General features: G+C 33.8%; 1 non-coding gene across 1 annotated transcript; it reads left to right on the forward strand.

Annotated features, from left to right (window-relative positions):
* Nucleotides 1–835: 835 nt before the first annotated feature.
* On the forward strand, nucleotides 836–3,777 carry LOC118038489 (uncharacterized). The gene is made up of 2 exons (XR_012168903.1): nucleotides 836–1,271; nucleotides 2,740–3,777. It is a non-coding gene; the product is annotated as an uncharacterized protein (transcript).
* Nucleotides 3,778–6,000: the final 2,223 nt, after the last annotated feature.

The raw sequence follows: 6,000 nt of genomic DNA on the forward strand, positions 1-6,000 counted from the left end.
ATCGGTGAGAAAAGTCAAGATTTAATTATTTGCCTAAGATAAAAGATTTAGGAAGCAATTAACAAATACGTGGTAGCTAGTTGTTGGTATGTGTTGGGTATGCAACACTTGTCAAGAAGATGACACAACTTTGCATATTAATTTGTTTCCATAGCTATGAGAAGCAAGCAAGACTGCGTGGCAGAGTATTTAAAAAATGGAGATGTTCAAAGTGTGTAAAATATGTTGATGTTGAAGCAGCAGCAGAGCGCAGGCCTAGACAAAAAGATATCGATGCAGGCTTCATCTTATTCACATTATTTTTTTATATAAAAAAAAGTGTAAACAAGTAAAAATATTAAAAAAATTAATTAAACTAAAAAATTAATAAAAAACTGAAAATAAAACAAGCGGCCAAAGATAATATAATACAACTCATTTTAAATAGTAAAATCTGCTAGAAGAATATTTTATTTTTTTAATATGAAATTTGAATATTTTTAATATATATATATTTTATATTTACAAGAAAAAAAATTATATTTTTTTAATATGAAAAAAAAGTTTTTTGGTATTTTCATTTAAAAAATAATATAATATCTTTTCAATATAAAATAATTTTTTTTTAAAATAATATTTTAAATTTTATTATTTAAAAAATATATATTTACATGGATTATATTTAAATTTTTTTATATAAAATATTATAAATTTAAATATTTTTTTAAATTTTTTATATTAATTCAAGTTAAATCGAATTAACTTGGAATCCAATGATTATTAACCGGGTCAACACCCATTGATTTGATAACTATAATTGCGACTCACATCTTAGATACGGACCTGGCAGACCGGTTTTATAATTATGATCACAAGCGCCAAAGCGAAAGCCACGTTAGTAACGTGAGCGTACAAGAAGCGCTGTGTTTATCTTTATATATATATATATAATTTATTACACTTTCTCTGTATATTATTTATTTGATACTTCTCTCTATAAATCTGTCTGTTTTGCTACCTCTCTTTCCCACTCTGTCATCACCACCGTTATCTCTCCATCTCTCAATCACAGCCATAGCGCCATAACTTATAGTCCCTTCACAGTTCATCTTTCGGCTCTATTCATTGATATAACTTTCTCTCTCTGTTGTTGAAGAAAGCTGTGTTCTTTTTTGTTTTCCTTATTAATCCATAATAGCTATGTTTGATCAATAAAGAAACTCGTAATCTTTTGTGCAGAGAGCCAAGTGTTTCTTTCTTTATTAAACAGAATCAGACTTGACAATTCTTGGGTATATGTTCTTTGTTTGTTTGTTATCTTTAATGTCTGTCTGTCTGTTGTTTTGCTCTGCATTTTTCTGTCCTTACAAAGAAAATCTGGATCTTTGATTTGTGTTAATGAGTTAATTCATGTTTTAGTGCGACAATTTGCTTAAGGGATACGTTCTTAAACTTGGGTTGTTGTTGTTTTTGGCTTCTACAATGTGAAGATCGAGCTGTTGTTGTTTATGTGTGTCATGATTGATGAAACTGTGTTTCAAGATAAGTTCCTTTTCTTTTGAATTCTAAAGAGGGAAGTGATTCTTGAATTGTTAATATTAGCCCGTGCATGTTTGTTTAGAAAGGAATCACTTGAAGTAAATGGTTTCATAAGAAGATTTTGTCTACAGGCTTCATTTACGAGAGGGTCGAGGAAAGGATCACCCCGGTCCTATTAGTTTTCTTGGGTTAGCTTTGTTATTGGGGTGGAAGAATCATCAATTCCTTTGATGCTAGAAGTTTTGTGGTTACCAAGGCATGGAAACTTAAATTTCTTCCAAGGTGGTATCGGTTTTGTTTCTTGTTTGCTACCTTCCTTCTTATCCTCTTTGTTCTTTTCCTATCACCCGGTGGTGACAAAGTGGCTATGTACTCTGAAAAAGGCTGAGAAATTTTGTATTTTTGTGGCTGCACCTAGAGAAGTCTTTGTTTGCAGTTAGAAAACCATGTGCAGCTGTTTTTTTTAGTAACAACTATTGATTTCTTACTAAAGTTATCCTTGAAGGGGGTTGGCGTTTCGTGCAAGTATTCGTCTATTGAATCTTTGTGTCATCTCATGGCTATATATATCCATGAGTCTGTTGTCGGGATGATAATCCTTAAATTCTCCAAGATAATTAAAGCTAGTTAAAAATCTCAGAATGTCCTCGAGTAAAACTTTAATGACTATTCAATAGATGTAGTTGATCTTCTTGAGAAAAAAACAGTTTTCATCGAGGTTTTAATTCTTAGATGTTAAGGCGTCCCCTATCCAAGGTGAGAAAGGAAGGTAGCTGGATGGCTGATAATCAAGTTGATTTGATGTTAGCTTTTGCTAAATTTAGTTAGGTGACCTTATGGTGGCCTAATTCTCACCTACACAAACTGTACGTGCAGATCTCATCCAGGCTTGCAATCTATAAAAATCGGCGTCTTCCTTCTTTCCTCATAGGCCTTTAATAGGATAAGAACACCCCACCCACTTAGCTAAAACTCTGACATAGTGTTTTAGGTAATTCACTTCGAAGGCTTGGGTTTCTTTGATCTTATGTTTCTAATGACTTTGCAGAAGTACTCATTTTAGTTTAGAGTATATTTATGTTTGATCCATTTTATGCTACTTGCCATTCATAAATTCAGTTTATATAATGCTAAAAAAAGCATATTTGGTAGCAGAGATAACTGTAAGTGATTTTGATCCAATGATTTATGCCTAATCCTGTTTCTTTGGCATAATTTCAGATCCGAGGCAGCAAAAAAGCCCGACGTGAACAGATGCTATGGCCACAGAGCAGTACTTGGAGGAAACCGTGGCTCAGAGTGACCATAACAGAGAACACAAGCCATCATTGCTGAAGTGGAAACCTATTCCTAAGACAGCCATAGATTCTGACGATAGCCCCTCCAATGGTTTTGATTGCAATATTTGCCTGGATTCCGTTCAGGATCCGGTGGTCACACTTTGTGGTCACCTCTACTGCTGGCCCTGCTTATACAAATGGCTTCACTCCCAGAGCATCTCTGCTGAAAACCAAGATCAGCTGCCACAACAGCAATGTCCTGTTTGCAAAGCCGAAGTTTCCCAATCCACAATAGTTCCTCTCTTTGGCAGGGGCCAAACCACAAAACCCTCCAAGAGAAAAGCTCCAAATCTCGGTTTAATCATTCCACAAAGACCTCCTGGTCTTGCCTGTGGGTTTGACTCGCCGAGAACACCTATCGCCACAGGTAGTCCACGCCCAATCCAGCAAATTCATCATCGACATAATCATCCACATCAGTCACAACTCCACTATTCCCAGCCAGGGAGTTACTCTGCTTCCCCTATGCAGAGCCCAAGGGGCACTACAATAAACATGGCTGATCCAGTGGTTGGGATGTTTGGCGAAATGATATACGCAAGGGTTTTTGGTAACTCGATAACCAACATGCAGAGTTACCCAAATTCGTATCATCTCGCAGGAAGTGCTAGCCCTAGAGTGAGAAGGCATGTAATGCAAGCTGACAGGTCTCTCAGCAGAATTTGCTTCTTCCTCTTTTGCTGTGTATTTTTATGTTTTCTCTCGTTCTGACCAAAGATTTACGTTGTTCTGATCTTGAATACCTCTAAAAATTTACTAGTACAGCTGGATGCGCTAGAAATTGAGACATGCTGCGTATCCCGGGCTGCCTTATATGTAACTATGAGTCCTTTGTCCTTAGCTTTATCATGTAACTTGATGAAAAATCTTGTTCCTCCTGTTTTGGGCAGATGATCAGAGATTTGGATTCTCGCTCTTACTTTCGTCTTTTGTGGGAGATGGTGTTTTCTTTTCCCTTTAAAAGCTCTGAATTAAGGATGAGTTTTTTGAAGTTAGAAATCCAGAAAAAAGAAATCTTAGTGATGAAGTGTCGAGGGAGTAAAACATTTTTTATGGGGTAAAATGTTAAGAGAGAGTTTGAATTTAGTTGGAAAAATCTTAGGATTATTTTTTATTATCATCTTACTTCATATCTTTAAAACATATCCTCAAAGACCAAAAACAAGAATATTTATATGTTATAGTCTTGAAAATCATATTTCCTCCACTCAATGGAAAGGAATCGAATCTAAAGTTAGCTTCGAACGACGTTAACGTGCTCCCTTCTTTTTGATAAGCAAAAGCAGCCTAGTAATCTCAAGACTCTTTTGCTTTATAATTGTCACTAACATCTAGGTTTTTGACCCTAGATCGGCTCCGCCTTATCATTCGGTTCGAGACTACGAAAGATAAATTTCTTGTGAATCTGAGCCCATCCCTCCAACTTGCGCCACCACTAGGGAGTTCTCTTCCCTGCATGAAATCCTTGCGCCACCACTGGGGAGGTTGGCTCGAAGAGAGAATGCAGGCAAGTTTATGGTACATGTTCTTATCTAGAACAAAATGATGGTGGATGCTCACTGGTAGTGATCATTTGAGCAGTCACTTTCCATGTTAATTTGTAGTGGGGGTCGTGTCTCTTTAAATTAAGAAGCCGGTGCCTTCCATGGAGTCCCAAAGTCTACTGGTGGTCCATAATGAAGACAAATTCAGCTCCTTTAAATGTCAAATCTTACCTTCTCTGTAGAGATGCGTATACGGTGTCTTGTTTGCATGAAAGGATAAGGTTTTCGAAACTTTAGAAACTTTAGAACCGAGACCCGGTTCAGCGTTAAGTGGAATTTAGGTTAGTTTAAAATGTTATTATTTCAAGAATTTTTAAAATAAAATATTAAAATAAAATATTTTTTTAAATATACATATTGTTCTAAAATCAAGTTTAGATAGTCCAACAATTCACTTAAAGATGTGATTTGGAAACACGGCCCAAACAAGGTATTATAAAAATTGATTTTTTTTTATTTTAAATTAATTTTTTTTAATTTTTTAGATCATTTTAATTTATTAATATTAAAAATAAAATATTACCAATAAAAATTAAAATATACTAGTTAAAACATGGCTATGTCAAAATCCATCTTCTTAATATGAAAATTAAATATTATTGTTCTTTTAACTGTTCAGGATTAACTTAATTAGAGTAGTGTTTGGAAACGCGGTTGAAATAGTGTTCTTAAAAAATTAAATTTTTTTTTTTACTAAAATTTAATATAGTTTGTATTTTTTGAATCGTTTTGATATATTAAAATCAAAAATAATTTTTTAAAAATAAAAATACATCATTAACATACATTTCAACATAAAAAATTATTTAAAAAATAACCCAATACCGCCAATCACGCTCTATATCTTTGTTTTGGATTAAGAAAATGGTAAAAAGTTGGCTGTGGTGTCCACAGGTGGGGGATTCAGTGAAGAAAAGTCCAAGAAAATGGGTCAGTTCGGCCTTGTGAACCTGTTAGTCTATCATGTTTGACTCCTATACCTTCCGGCGTCGGAAGGAGCTGAAAGGGGTCACCGCCACCATTGAAAATGGGTTACTTTTCCCCTTAATAAACTCCAGTTTTTGCAGCCAGCTTTGAATGGAGTTTGTGTCTCCTTAGAGCCAAAAGTGTTCACATCCACCTTAATTTCAAAGGAGTTTAGGAGATTAGGACCGTTACTTTCATTGTGAATTGTAGCATGAAAATTATATTTTAAAACAAAAAAATCAATTGAAAATGATTCAATTCTGCTAACTAGATTATAAGGATATCACCTTATTTTCCTGCTATGGAGTTAAACCCAACAATTTCACAGAAATACAAGTACTAATTATGCTGTAAATTAAATTATGTTGTCAAGAAAGTCTTTAATTAAGTTTTGTTTAAAATATTATTTTAAAAATTAATTCAATTAAATTTGAATAACTCCATCAAAATCATGTGAAACTTAAATAATTAACTCTAATACTTTTTTATTTATTTAAGAACATTATTTTAAAAATAGTATTTAAAAAGATTTAGTTTGAGATTAAAAAATTAAAAAAAGATATTATTTTAAAAACATTACAAGACACTAGCAAGCTCTTGAACGGATCCTTAGTCCAAATCATACCTAGGGG

The sequence above is a fragment of the Populus alba genome, chromosome 19 (assembly GCF_005239225.2).
Source record: "Populus alba chromosome 19, ASM523922v2, whole genome shotgun sequence".
Classification (NCBI taxonomy): Eukaryota; Viridiplantae; Streptophyta; class Magnoliopsida; order Malpighiales; family Salicaceae; genus Populus; species Populus alba.